This window comes from Passer domesticus, chromosome 4 (assembly GCF_036417665.1).
Source record: "Passer domesticus isolate bPasDom1 chromosome 4, bPasDom1.hap1, whole genome shotgun sequence".
NCBI classification, from domain to species: domain Eukaryota; kingdom Metazoa; phylum Chordata; class Aves; order Passeriformes; family Passeridae; genus Passer; species Passer domesticus.
The window spans coordinates 24,958,381-24,969,985 of record NC_087477.1 but is presented as its reverse complement, the minus strand read 5'-3'; the positions used below and the strand labels follow the sequence as shown (position 1 = coordinate 24,969,985).

The following is an 11,605-nucleotide window of genomic DNA, read 5'->3' as shown; positions in this document are numbered from 1 at the left end:
ATCCGAGTTTTTTTGTTAAATCCCACATTCTTCCAGCTTTAGCACAAAAAGTGAATGTTCTGACAACATCAGAGCATGATGAAAATTTGAGCAAGAGCCATCAAGACAATACCTAGATGGGAAAACCCCTTAGCAACATTCCTCCCAAATTTGTAGCCACACTGCCTTTCATCAGTGGCAAATAACTGCTTCTTTGGCCCCTTTGCACTTCTATCAACCATGATTGTTCCCTGCCTTCCCCCATGTGGGAAACCAGTTAGACATCCTACAGCTGCTAAATAGTGAGCCTGTCCTGTTAAAACTAGGTGGGTGCCACGTTTTAAAGACTGTCAAAATTTGTCCTTAATAAATAAATCATCAGCTTTGATCCCATTCAGCATTTTCATGTCATTTTTAAATACTTCTAGATCAACAGCTTAGACTGTTGTAACTGAGAATACTGTAATTTAAGCTGCTTCCTACAAAGCTGAAAACACAGGCATTACATCCACTGTCGTGTAAACATTCAGTACTAGCACAGAAAAATAACCAGGTTACCCAATCAACTACTTTCTATCAGAACAAACCTACCCAGAATGGCAGTAATAGTGCCAAACAGACAGCACAAATCTCTCTAGGGGTCACACCTACAATAGGATGGGTTAGGCAAACTCTGTCTTAATCATATTTATCTCAACTTTGTGCAGAAGCTGAGTAAGGAAGTGATATTCCTCAAAAGACTATTCTTTGTGGGGCCTGATATTTTTGAACACAAGAAACATTTTTTACAGTGTACAAGTCAGTCCTGGTTCAGGAGGACTTGGCAGCACAAAATATTTTTGCCCAAATCTTGAGACTGCATGACAAGAAAAATTAATTAATCCCAATGGAAACCCTGTCACTCACCAGGCTGCATTTTTCCCAAATCCAAGCAGTTTCATCTATATTTGTGGATGTGGCTTCATTGACTAGAGCATATCTATAAATGATACTATCAATTTTCCTAACCCCAAATCATCTGAAGCCTTATGTCCCACGCGGACTTTCTGTGCAAAGGCTGAGCTTCCTCTCTACTGCAAAATTGCTGGAAATTAAGGTGTCCTATGAAAAGGGCTTGACCCTTGTCCAGTAATGGAATTCAATGCAATATTAACAATCTCACTGGTCCTTTCCACTGTAAATATACTGGAACATTGCTGTATAACCAGCAATTTTGTCTACTGAACTCTTACCCTTGAACCAAATTATAATGAACACAGGCGTTATGCCCACAGACCCAGCCTGCAAACAATAGAAGCATTAAGCTAACACTTTGAGATTTATGACAGACCTATCTGCCTTCTACATGCATTTTATAGGCATTTGAAATAAATTAGCTAGTGAGGCCAGCTCAGTGGCACAGAGACAGTATCATGCATAGCCAAGTAGTAGAACTGGGTGTACTGCAGAACTGGTCATGGCTCACTAAGATGATAAGAGCTGGAGTTTCAACCAGCCAGGAGAGAGATGACCATGTATCGCAGGGCAGCAGCACCTGCTAGTGCTCACTGACTACACTGATAATGCCATGAGAGAGGTTTCCTTCTTTATCAGCCTCTAGAAACAAGGATGAGGAGCAGCACCAAAATTCTACATCAAGTACAGTGACATTACTCCTCCAAAGATCACTTTGTCTGGGTGAGGTTAAATAATTCAATTTAGGATTTGGAGTTTTTGTTCTTGCAGTTTTGGTCATCCCAAGGTTGGGATACAAAGCAGTAACAACTCAACGTAAGGGAGAATAAACAGTTGGTTTGCTGGAAGGAGAGACTATCGACCTGGGTCAGTATTGACTAGCCTATAGCCTAAAGTTTTTCCTTTTGAGCCCAACCCAAAAATAGAGCTCCTAGGAAGAATCTTGAATTGTTCAGACATGAAAATCCCAGCAAACAAAAATTTTGCCCAATTATCTAGAGCTACAGGAATTAACCCATTTATGTCTGTATGACTATTCCCTCTTTAATCTTGGCAAATGAATGCAGTGGGTGTCACTTCAGTTTTACAGCCAAAGCTAAAGATTTCTGCTTGTACAAGAAAAACACGTAGCTTCATCATGATCTCCAAGGCCAACAGGACATCAAACTCGTGGGGAGAAAGGACAACCAGGATGGGGTTCAATGCTGAAGTAATTTAATGAAGTAAGACAGTTTTCTTCTGTCTTTACAATGGTCTGATACACATTACACAAACCTTCTATTTTTAGCCTTTCCGCTTTCCCTTATTCCTCCAGATTATTTTTTTAATCCCCTTGCATTGGCCTCCAGAGCCTGTTTGGACCAATATTGTAAAGCAAATGACCAGACATAATGACTTTCCAAGGTCCTTGTGATTCCTTATTAACATTCAGTTAGCATAAGTCCTGACTTTATTATTGACTACATTGAATACACAATACACTGACCTCTGCCATCTGCAACTAAATCTCTTCCTGCAAATCTATCACACTGATTTCATACACAGAGGAAGTAGAAGAAAACAAAGCAGTAGCTACTTATCTTTTTTTGTCCTGAGAAACTTTAACACTCTGTGGGAAAGACTGCTTCCCCTCATGGTGTTTTCAACCATTATTATTCCATGCTTTTGTTTGTGTGCCTAAACACTGAAGCATTATCTCAAAAACTCAGAAAAGAGGGGATGTACTACACAAAATCCATCATTTTAATTTAATCTTGGTAGAAGCAAAGTGGTGACAGAGAACCTCAGAAAAACTTTGTTTTTAATACATGCCTTTAAGTTGCTTGTGGAAAAAGAAAATGTTTAAGTTACTAAAATATTGTAGCATCTTCAGTTACCAAGCAAGGCAGGACATGGGCCACAAGAAAGTGCGTGAAAACAAAGAATATCTCTTCCATCTCTTCCAAAGCATCTGACGAATTTTTTCCCTATTTTTAATGTTTATAAAGTGGGGTTTTTTTAATTCCTAAAGGAAGGCTGTTGCAGACAGAACTGCACTTTAAGGAATAAGGTCATTCCTGTGGTAAATTCAGGTGCAAACCATGCCAAAGCTATGTTGAAGAACCTACCAGCCACAGGTAAACAGTTCACAAAACTAAAGAATCCAAGGAAAATCTTCATCTGAAGCAAATGAGAATTCAGACAAGATAACAGAGCAAGAAGTACATGTTTCAAAATCTTTTCAGTGCAGAGCTACCAAGGGTGCTTTGTGACAAGTTTTGTTTTATGAAGACACAGAATTAGGCAATATTTTTGCCAGAAGAGCTGGGAAATGTCTCACAGCACACTAACCTGAGGGGTTAAACCTTTCTTTTGAACACAGGAGACCAGAAATCAACCCCACAAGCAATCTCTTCTGAGTCCTACAAAATTGGATACAATGGATACACAGCTCATATTCAAATATAGCCACATCTATGCTTCCAGGTGACACATGGAGTTGAGGAATGAGGTCCTATTCTCCCCAGCCTTCATAGAAACACAGAAAAAGGAAAATAAAAAATCCTTTACAAATCTCCATTAACTATCCTAGAGGGAAAACTTGTATTTCATAGACTGTAGTTTATGCAAATAGGATCAGAGGAATTAACATATTGGAAGGAGCTGACATTTGTCCTGATATATTGAATCGTTAGCATGACAGAATCACTTAAGCTGGATCCACTAACATCAGGTTTCCTCTCATTATTGACCCCTGCAGAGAAGGCCTGACAAGTGGAACTGCTGCAAAGTTCATTAATAATGTGAAATAAATCAATTGTTCGGGAAATACTGAAAACGGATGACACCAAACTCAGACTTTTTGCAAATTCAGCACATACCAGTTTCCATCAAGGACACAAGTTATAACAACGTCCTTTCCCGACCTATATTCAGGAGCTCTGCTTTACACCTAGGCAAGCTCACAGACACACTGGGAATGGTGCCCTCACCGGAATAACGCCCTTCACTAGAAAATGAAAAGCAGTATTACCCTATGGACACCAACACAGACATCTGCAGACATTTTAGCTTACTGATTGACACGTCCAGCATGAATTATGCGCAAGACACACACTCCAAGTGCCAGGCTTTGTTTTCATCTGAAGGTACAGGGAAATACATGGACACTGTGTGAGCTAACAAAAACACTTTTGCCTTATAGTCCTCAGAAGGAGAAAATCCTAGTCTCAAACAAAAGTTCTAAAGAATAGACACATTGAAGAGAAAGCTAAAAATCAAGTTCCCTTGCCTGTGTTACTACCAGAACTTAGAGGGCCAAATGCTGTGACATTTCGTAGCATCAAGTGAAAAACACAAATTGGGTAATAGACTTGATTAATGCTGCTTTTTTGTGGCTCACAAAATGCCCATGAACAGATTGAAATTTTCATTAATATATTCATAGTTCAAGCTTAGCCCAGTTTTGGATTATTTTTAAACTGCATTATGGAGATGTTTAATTTTTTTCTGTAAGAGCACAAGCTGGTTGGAAATACGTGACACAGGGTAATTAAAGCAGAATGCTTCTGAAAAAAGCTATTGGTGTTTGTCAGCCTTGAATAAGGTGAGTGGAACTCAGGCAAAATAGAAGAGTACAGAAAAACCTAAGTTATATGACATCCAGATAAGGTACAGTTGCAGTATAGAGTCAGAAATCAGTAAGAATTAAGAACTCAGGCTTAATTCTTTCATGACAATTGCAGATTTACTAACAAAACCTAACTCCTTGGAAGAAGTTAAGGTATTTTTTGGTGATCATAATGAATTCTCCTACTTTAAAAATGATTTTTCCTTTTTATGCAAGATAACAAATAAAGGTTACAGCAAAAACCTGCCTGTCAACTGAAGTTTTTACTTTAGGATTAAATAGCATTTCTTTCCATTTTCACAGCACTACAGACTCGCATGCACTAAGGAACCACATACCAGTGATCACATTGTCAAAATTCCACAGGGCTCTTGAGAATCTCTGTTGGCTCATAATTGTTTTAAGAGCTGATCTTCTGCAGAGATCAGTCCCTGAAAACTGCTGAATCAGGAAAGGAGTTGCCAGCAGGTCAAGAGAGACAACTCCCCTTGACTCAGCCCCAGTAAGAGGGGCTCATCTTGTTTCTGGAGGCCTGCCAGCCTCAACTCTGATTTTATCTTAACAAACATGGCTCCTCAAGACATCTTGCAAAGTTGTACATATCCTTTCCCCTTTTCTCTTTATACTTCTCTTTCACCTTCATTATTTCACTTCCTTCCCGCCTGTTCAGTTTAGGTCTTTTTTGTCCCTTTTTTTTTTTTCCACTTTCGTACAAATGGAAACAGGTTTTTCAACTCGTGAAATTGAAACTCAAGTTCTGTGCACAGGAGTGTTGTCGCAGATTTAAAAACAACTTATTTTCTTATCCATCATGACACTGTCCTGCATGGTTCCGCAAGTCTTGTAAACCTTCAGTCATATTCTTGCCCTAAACTACAAGTATGGCAAATATTAACAGGAGAGTTTGTGAATCAAGATCTGAAGCCACATTTTTACTGCAGCTGACACTAACTCACACCATTGCAACATGAAGCTGAAAGTTCCATATGAACTTTCACAGTTGCCACCCATGCAAAGTATAGCAAAGAACCCTCAAAACACAAATTTAAAAGGTACAATCCTTTTTCTGTTGAAAATATAGAGTCATCAGGAGGCCATATGTTTTATGCTCAGGGTCACACAACCAGTGAATAGCAATAGAGGCCAGGAGAAACCTGACTTCTGTAATCTCCACATAGAAAAAGACCTTTTCCCCCACGCCCTCCAGTTCTTTGACATACTACTGCTGTTTGAAAGAGTCTGCAAATAGGCCTGGAATCCCATCATGACTGATGATTGTGCTGGTAAGCTAAAGAGTAGGGGAAGTATTCCCCTCTGTATGACAGTTTCAGGTCTTGGCCTTTTCTTCTAAAACCTTACACTTGTCATGGTTTAAATTATCGATTCTGTAATTTCTGTGCTAGCACTTTAATTTAGCATTCCCCAAAATGACAATTATGATACTGTCATGACTGTTGTGGTCTCCGTCGTGGCCTTTCAGTCAGATTCTTTTCATTGGTTCATCATTCTTTACTCTATCGATTATTTCCATCAACATCTTTCCTTCAGCCTGTACAGACCTGATGAGGACAGGTAGAACAAACACTGCAATGCAGAGTCAGCTGTTTGCTTGCAGATTTGAAAGGCAAAGCATTCCAGGAAGGTACACTGAGCGTTCAGCCAAATGCACGAGCATTGTCACTCTATGATGTAGAGAACACTCAAGTATCTCATACCCTTTGTGATGAACAGCTAATTGCAGCTGAATGTGCAACTAAAACTCATCTCTAACTGGATAATTATATGATGTGCCTCAGGTATTTAAGATTTGCACGCCTTTGTCACACACTGCTTCCTGAAAATTCTTTATTTTAGAAAGTAATTACTTGAAGCCCCATGTTCCTGGTGCATGAGTGTTTCACTTAGATGAGAAGGTAAGGCACAAAAGGAGGCTGAATTGGGCCCTCCACACTTCTCTCTTCTGACACATTACCCTGTGTAACAAAGGCCCAAATTTCCTCCGCTTCTGTTTATTCTCTATTTGGCCACTATTGAGATGTAGATCCATAAACTATTACTTTTCCTAGGTACCTACTTTTACATCAATTCCCAAATCAAATTGAACCATCACCAGTGTTCATACCATTGACTTATTGCTAAATTACACCCTTTGTTCTAACTAGGCTGCCTTCTTGCCATACCAAAGCCTGGAGTGACTATCTGGGGCCTTCATTAAGTAAAACTAAAAGTAAGTACTGCAAAATTCATCTGCATACCCTACCTTCAATCTCTCACATTCATTTGTCTATTTCAAAAGCATCACTGCAATTTATTCCCTTAGCAAGCAATTTGGGAGACAGACTTTTCCTTGCACATGGAATTCAACACATGCAGCTGAAGCTCTCTGTTGAGAGAGGGAACCTTTTACCTCAGGAACACCAGCTGTCCGTGCCAGCAAGCTGCCCTTTCAAAAGCAAAGGTATTTGCTCCTGCCTTTTTTTTTTTTTTCACTCAATTTGAACCACTGTAACCCTCCTTTTGCCAGTCTCCCTGAACACATAACAGGCTGCAGCTAGTTCCAAATGCTGCTGCTGCTGGGATTCTGAGTGGCACCAGGTGGAGTAAGTGTGTAATTCTACCTCTGTCTCCATCACACCAGTCAGATTTCATACTAGCTTCAAGGTGCTTTTCCTGACCTATGCAGCCCTTTAAAGTCTTCCATCATGCCATCTCACTGAGGGCATCATGTTTTGTGCCATTTCATGCTGGTCTGCTGTAGTGCACTGGTGGCTAAGCGTTCATGCACCATGGAAGTGGGCATGATAGGAGAGCTCAAATAAAATACAAGGGGACAACAACAGAAAAAAATGTACTCCTTTTTAATAAATAATTTGAAAATATTTTTAATTTTTTTTTATTAAAAATATTAAAAACAACACAAACAGTTAAGCATTGTGGACTTCTATTGATAATTTTACTGTGCAACACATCTTCAAATTACTTTAAATATATATACTCTAACTAAACCTGCATTATTCATATATGTAAAAATTCAATCTGCTCTGGACTGTAGTTTGAATTTATATGGGTCTCTTTTTTATCATTGAAGCATTTCTACCAAAATGTTAAAGCACATAGTACAGCAGCAGAGTACTACTCTCTGGACACCACTCTTTCCCTGTGAGTCCCTGGCTGAATGTGTCAAGGATGCTGTTGTCCAGCATGTGCCTAGGCAGGAGATTAATCTTTTCCCTTTGGAATTGCTTGAATTTATCACTTGGGTTATTAGGACACATGATGGAGAAAAAAGCCCCATAGGTATATGCCAAAAGCAAAGTAGTTCAGCAGAGGCAAGAAGCTCCCAGTGGCTTCTGTTAACTTATAAATCCTCTTTACAGGTAGTCCAGTTAACTAGAGCCCACAGTAGTGCAGAAGTTGTGAAGTTCAGTAGAACTAAAGCATCTTAGCTAAAGGTTTTCAGGGTTTTGAGACAGTTTGCAAACTGATCCAGTTTTTTTGGAACAATACAATAACTGCCCCTCAGCTTTGTTGGGGATGTGTGCTCAGCTATGAACCTTAGAAACTGGCCTGAGCTGTTTTCCTTTTGGTTTTTATTTCAACCATGTAATGAAGACAAAGCAGCTGCCACGATTGTAACAGCTGTCAGACTCTTTCAGCAGCAGAAGACAATTGAGAACAACCTGGCCTAGTTTAGGGATAGTGCTCCAGAAATTCAGGGATGTACACAAAAATTACTGTGGCAACCATGCCTGACCCACTTGCTAACACAAAGCATTTGCAAAGTCCAGAATGGCATAAAGCAGCAATATATTCTGAATGTGAGCATAATTCCATGCAGGTCCCCTTCAAAAGTAAACACCGTAAACACTCCTTTTTTAAATTTCTTTAAATTAGTCAGTGTAGTTAACTGTGCTAGTATAGAAGTAGGAATCACTCGCTAACTAGATTTACTATACCCCACTGAGTCCATCTCACATTCCAGAGAACGTACAGTTTGCTCCCATTTTTCCCTCACTGTATTTTTTTTTTCACTAGTACCTAGGGTTTTAAAGCCCCTTAGTAGATCCAGTCTTTGTGCCATAAACTGTGTTCACAATGACAACCAGCATTTCAGAAACAGCAAGAGAAAAGGGGCAACCCTGAGTTGTTACTGGGTGAAGCTGCAATGGGGATGCACAGCTTTTTAAAAGCCAGGACAATCTGAATTAGCATAGAAATAAATTTACTGTCCACAGACTGAATTTTCTCCTGTGCTTCATTACCTCACTGTAGCTGTGAGAACCTTTGCCCATTTCACGCCAAGCACCCCCTCATCCTGTACCTTTACCTTGCTTTATGCTTCTCTTTACAACTGCATCTCCTTTTAACTTTCCTTCAGGAAAGTTTGCTTTTCACATGCAGGTGACTCTCCATCTATCTTTATCTAGCAGACTTTATTATCAGTAAAACTAAAAAGACAAATTCATCCTTTGTGCTGATGCAAAAAGCATCTACTTACTATTGTCATCCACTTTTACAGCTAATTAGCTCTTCAGTAGATGATGGTGGGTGTCAGAGGCCATCTGATAGCTGATCCTGCTAAACTGACCATAAATATTTCTTTCCAATTGTACATGATTGCCTCTTACTGCTACATTCTCTCAAATTAACACGGCACATTTAACCTACTTATTCAGAAGGAAGAGTATTAAGCCTGGATTTAAAAAAATTACAGTTTCATAAGGTACTAGCACTCAGAACAAAATCTTTCACTGAAGGCCTGACCTGGTAGGTGAGAGTAGCAGAGATATCTAATTAGGACCTGATAACAGCAGTCCTGAGCCATGTTTTCTCTTGACATTTACAGCTCTCAGTATCAGTATCTATTGACCATGTATCGTGCATTACAGGTATGTTGTTAATCAGTGTGCCCAAGGGATACCAGCAGGAAGGGTACAAAATTAGAAGTCTCCACCTCAAAAGACTTGCAAAGTAATTCATTGGTAGAACATTCCTGGGACCACCTAAGCAGGAGCAGTGAGAGCCACTCCCCTTTCACTGCAGGACAGCTTGGGAAAAAAGACTTTGTGGCTGCACAGCAAGAAAAGACCAAATCACTGAATACTTAGAGTTACCAGAAAAACGAAGGACAGAGTTTTACTGCCATTAAAAAAAAAAAAAAGTCCATTTTTAGTTCATCAAAAGTTTCATAAAGCTGAAGTTACTGAATCTGAAGAACACAAACATGCACACAGTCTTAGCCAAAACCCCCCAAACATATGAAAATAAAATACGTAATTTGTAAAACAGACCATAATAACAACAATACTTTTCACCCAAGCAATTTCCCATGTGTTTTTCTTACTGGATTTAGGGCCCCTTCCTAGCACTTGGCACCTAGAGCAGGTCTTTGCTGCCTCTTCCCCCTGAGACCAAGCTGATCCAGTCACCCTCATTTCATTTGTATGCATTTTCCCAGAATTAAACACTATGGCTGTATGTGGTCTATAGCAAAAATACGTCCTCGGTTAAAGTGGAAGGTGCTGTCCCTAAGCTTCCAGCACCACTCCAAGATGAGGCTCCAGAATTTTGGTAGTAGGGAGCTTCCAAAGAAGCCTTGTTACCAGCCATAGCTCTGTTTGAGAAACCTTCCTTACACACGACTTTAACTGTAGCACCCCAGGGTTTCTACACTACAGCAAGGATTTCCAGGGAGCTGTTGGGGCAGCACTGCCCAGCACAAGTGAGCACCCTCAGGCTACCCCTGAACAGCACAAGGGGACAAGGCAGGACTGGGGAACCCCTGGAGACTGCTCAGGGAGGGCAAGGCTTGCTCCTACACAAGTTAACAAATCACAGCTGCACTCTGCTGCAAGAGGCTCCTCAGCCCAGCCAAGGGGAGCTGTGAGCACAAAGAGCAGGAGATGGTACTGTGGTTCCACAAGCTGTGCTGAGCAGCAGCTCTCATTTAATCAAATGTTATCTCCAGAAACCACAGCTGCAGCTGAGGCCTCTAAGAAACACAGCTTCTCCTGGGAGCCCTTTCCCATGCTTCAGTGAGAACATCAGAATATTTGTCTGGGTGATGTGCCAGCAGTTTGGATTTGTACCTGGCACGTTAGCAAGTAGAAAGCTGCAGTCTGCAGGGTGAGGGAGAAGGACCTGCCCTATGCAATACCCAGCTCCCCATGATCCTCAAGACCTTCCTTCTGGAAACTCTCCTGCTTACACTGCTTGGATAGTTTTATTCTAATAAAAAACAGGTTCAAAATAACACAATGAGTAAATAAATGCCAAATTAGTCATACATGCAAAAGTCAGAGGAGGGAACACATGTAAGACACACTGCATGAGCTATGGGCTGCTGTTTCTAGCAGTTTGAGAATCAAGTTCTTGACACAAAACCTCCTCCAGACCCTGGTTCGTGCCACTGGATGATTCATACACAAAAAACACAAACCCATAACACATCAAGACTTTTTGGGCCTTACCTAAATAGAGAAACTAGAAATTAGTTACATTTCCTATTACAATTGATTATCAGTCTTGTTTCTAAGGTACTTAATAAAAATATTTAAGTCTTCCATCAACACATAATAAAAAGACAGATTTTCATGTGGTTTTACCTTGGTCAGAACTTCAACAAATATTTACCACTCCCTCGCTGACCAAAATCATTGCAAGGATTCCAAGACAGAAGTTTAGGAAAACAAGAAAAAAATCTTTACAATATCAATAGACAACTGTCTTTTTTCCTAACTTTGTGATCAAAACATCTTGCCTTTGAGCAAAGGGAGCCCTTCATGCCACCCTCAGTGTAAGCAGCCTGAAACAAGCCATGCAATTACTCTGTGGTACAGCGTGCTCTCAGAAGCTGGAATGCTCATGTTCCTCCTTTCCTGTGATTCAATTTTAACTAAACAGCCTTAGTTCAGGGACCTTCTCTTCCAGCTGGCGTGGCCAAGAGGGTTTTGCTGCTATCCATCTAATTTTAAGGTGCATTTCATATTTAACTCAGGACACTATTTTTTTCTGTTGTTATTGTGTAGAGGTAGAGGGGGAGTGATATCTTATCTTGAGCAA

General features: G+C 40.2%; 1 protein-coding gene and 1 long non-coding RNA gene across 2 annotated transcripts in view; one reads left to right on the top strand and one right to left on the bottom strand.

The window, feature by feature from the left end:
• CDS1 (CDP-diacylglycerol synthase 1) overlaps positions 1–11,605 on the bottom strand; it is a 288,408-nt gene that overhangs the window by 241,582 nt on the left and 35,221 nt on the right. The gene's annotated exons all lie outside the window — the stretch shown is intronic.
• On the top strand, positions 6,270–7,364 carry LOC135298768 (uncharacterized). Its single transcript, XR_010360791.1, has 3 exons — positions 6,270–6,456; positions 6,706–6,770; positions 6,864–7,364. It is a non-coding gene; the product is annotated as an uncharacterized LOC135298768 (long non-coding RNA).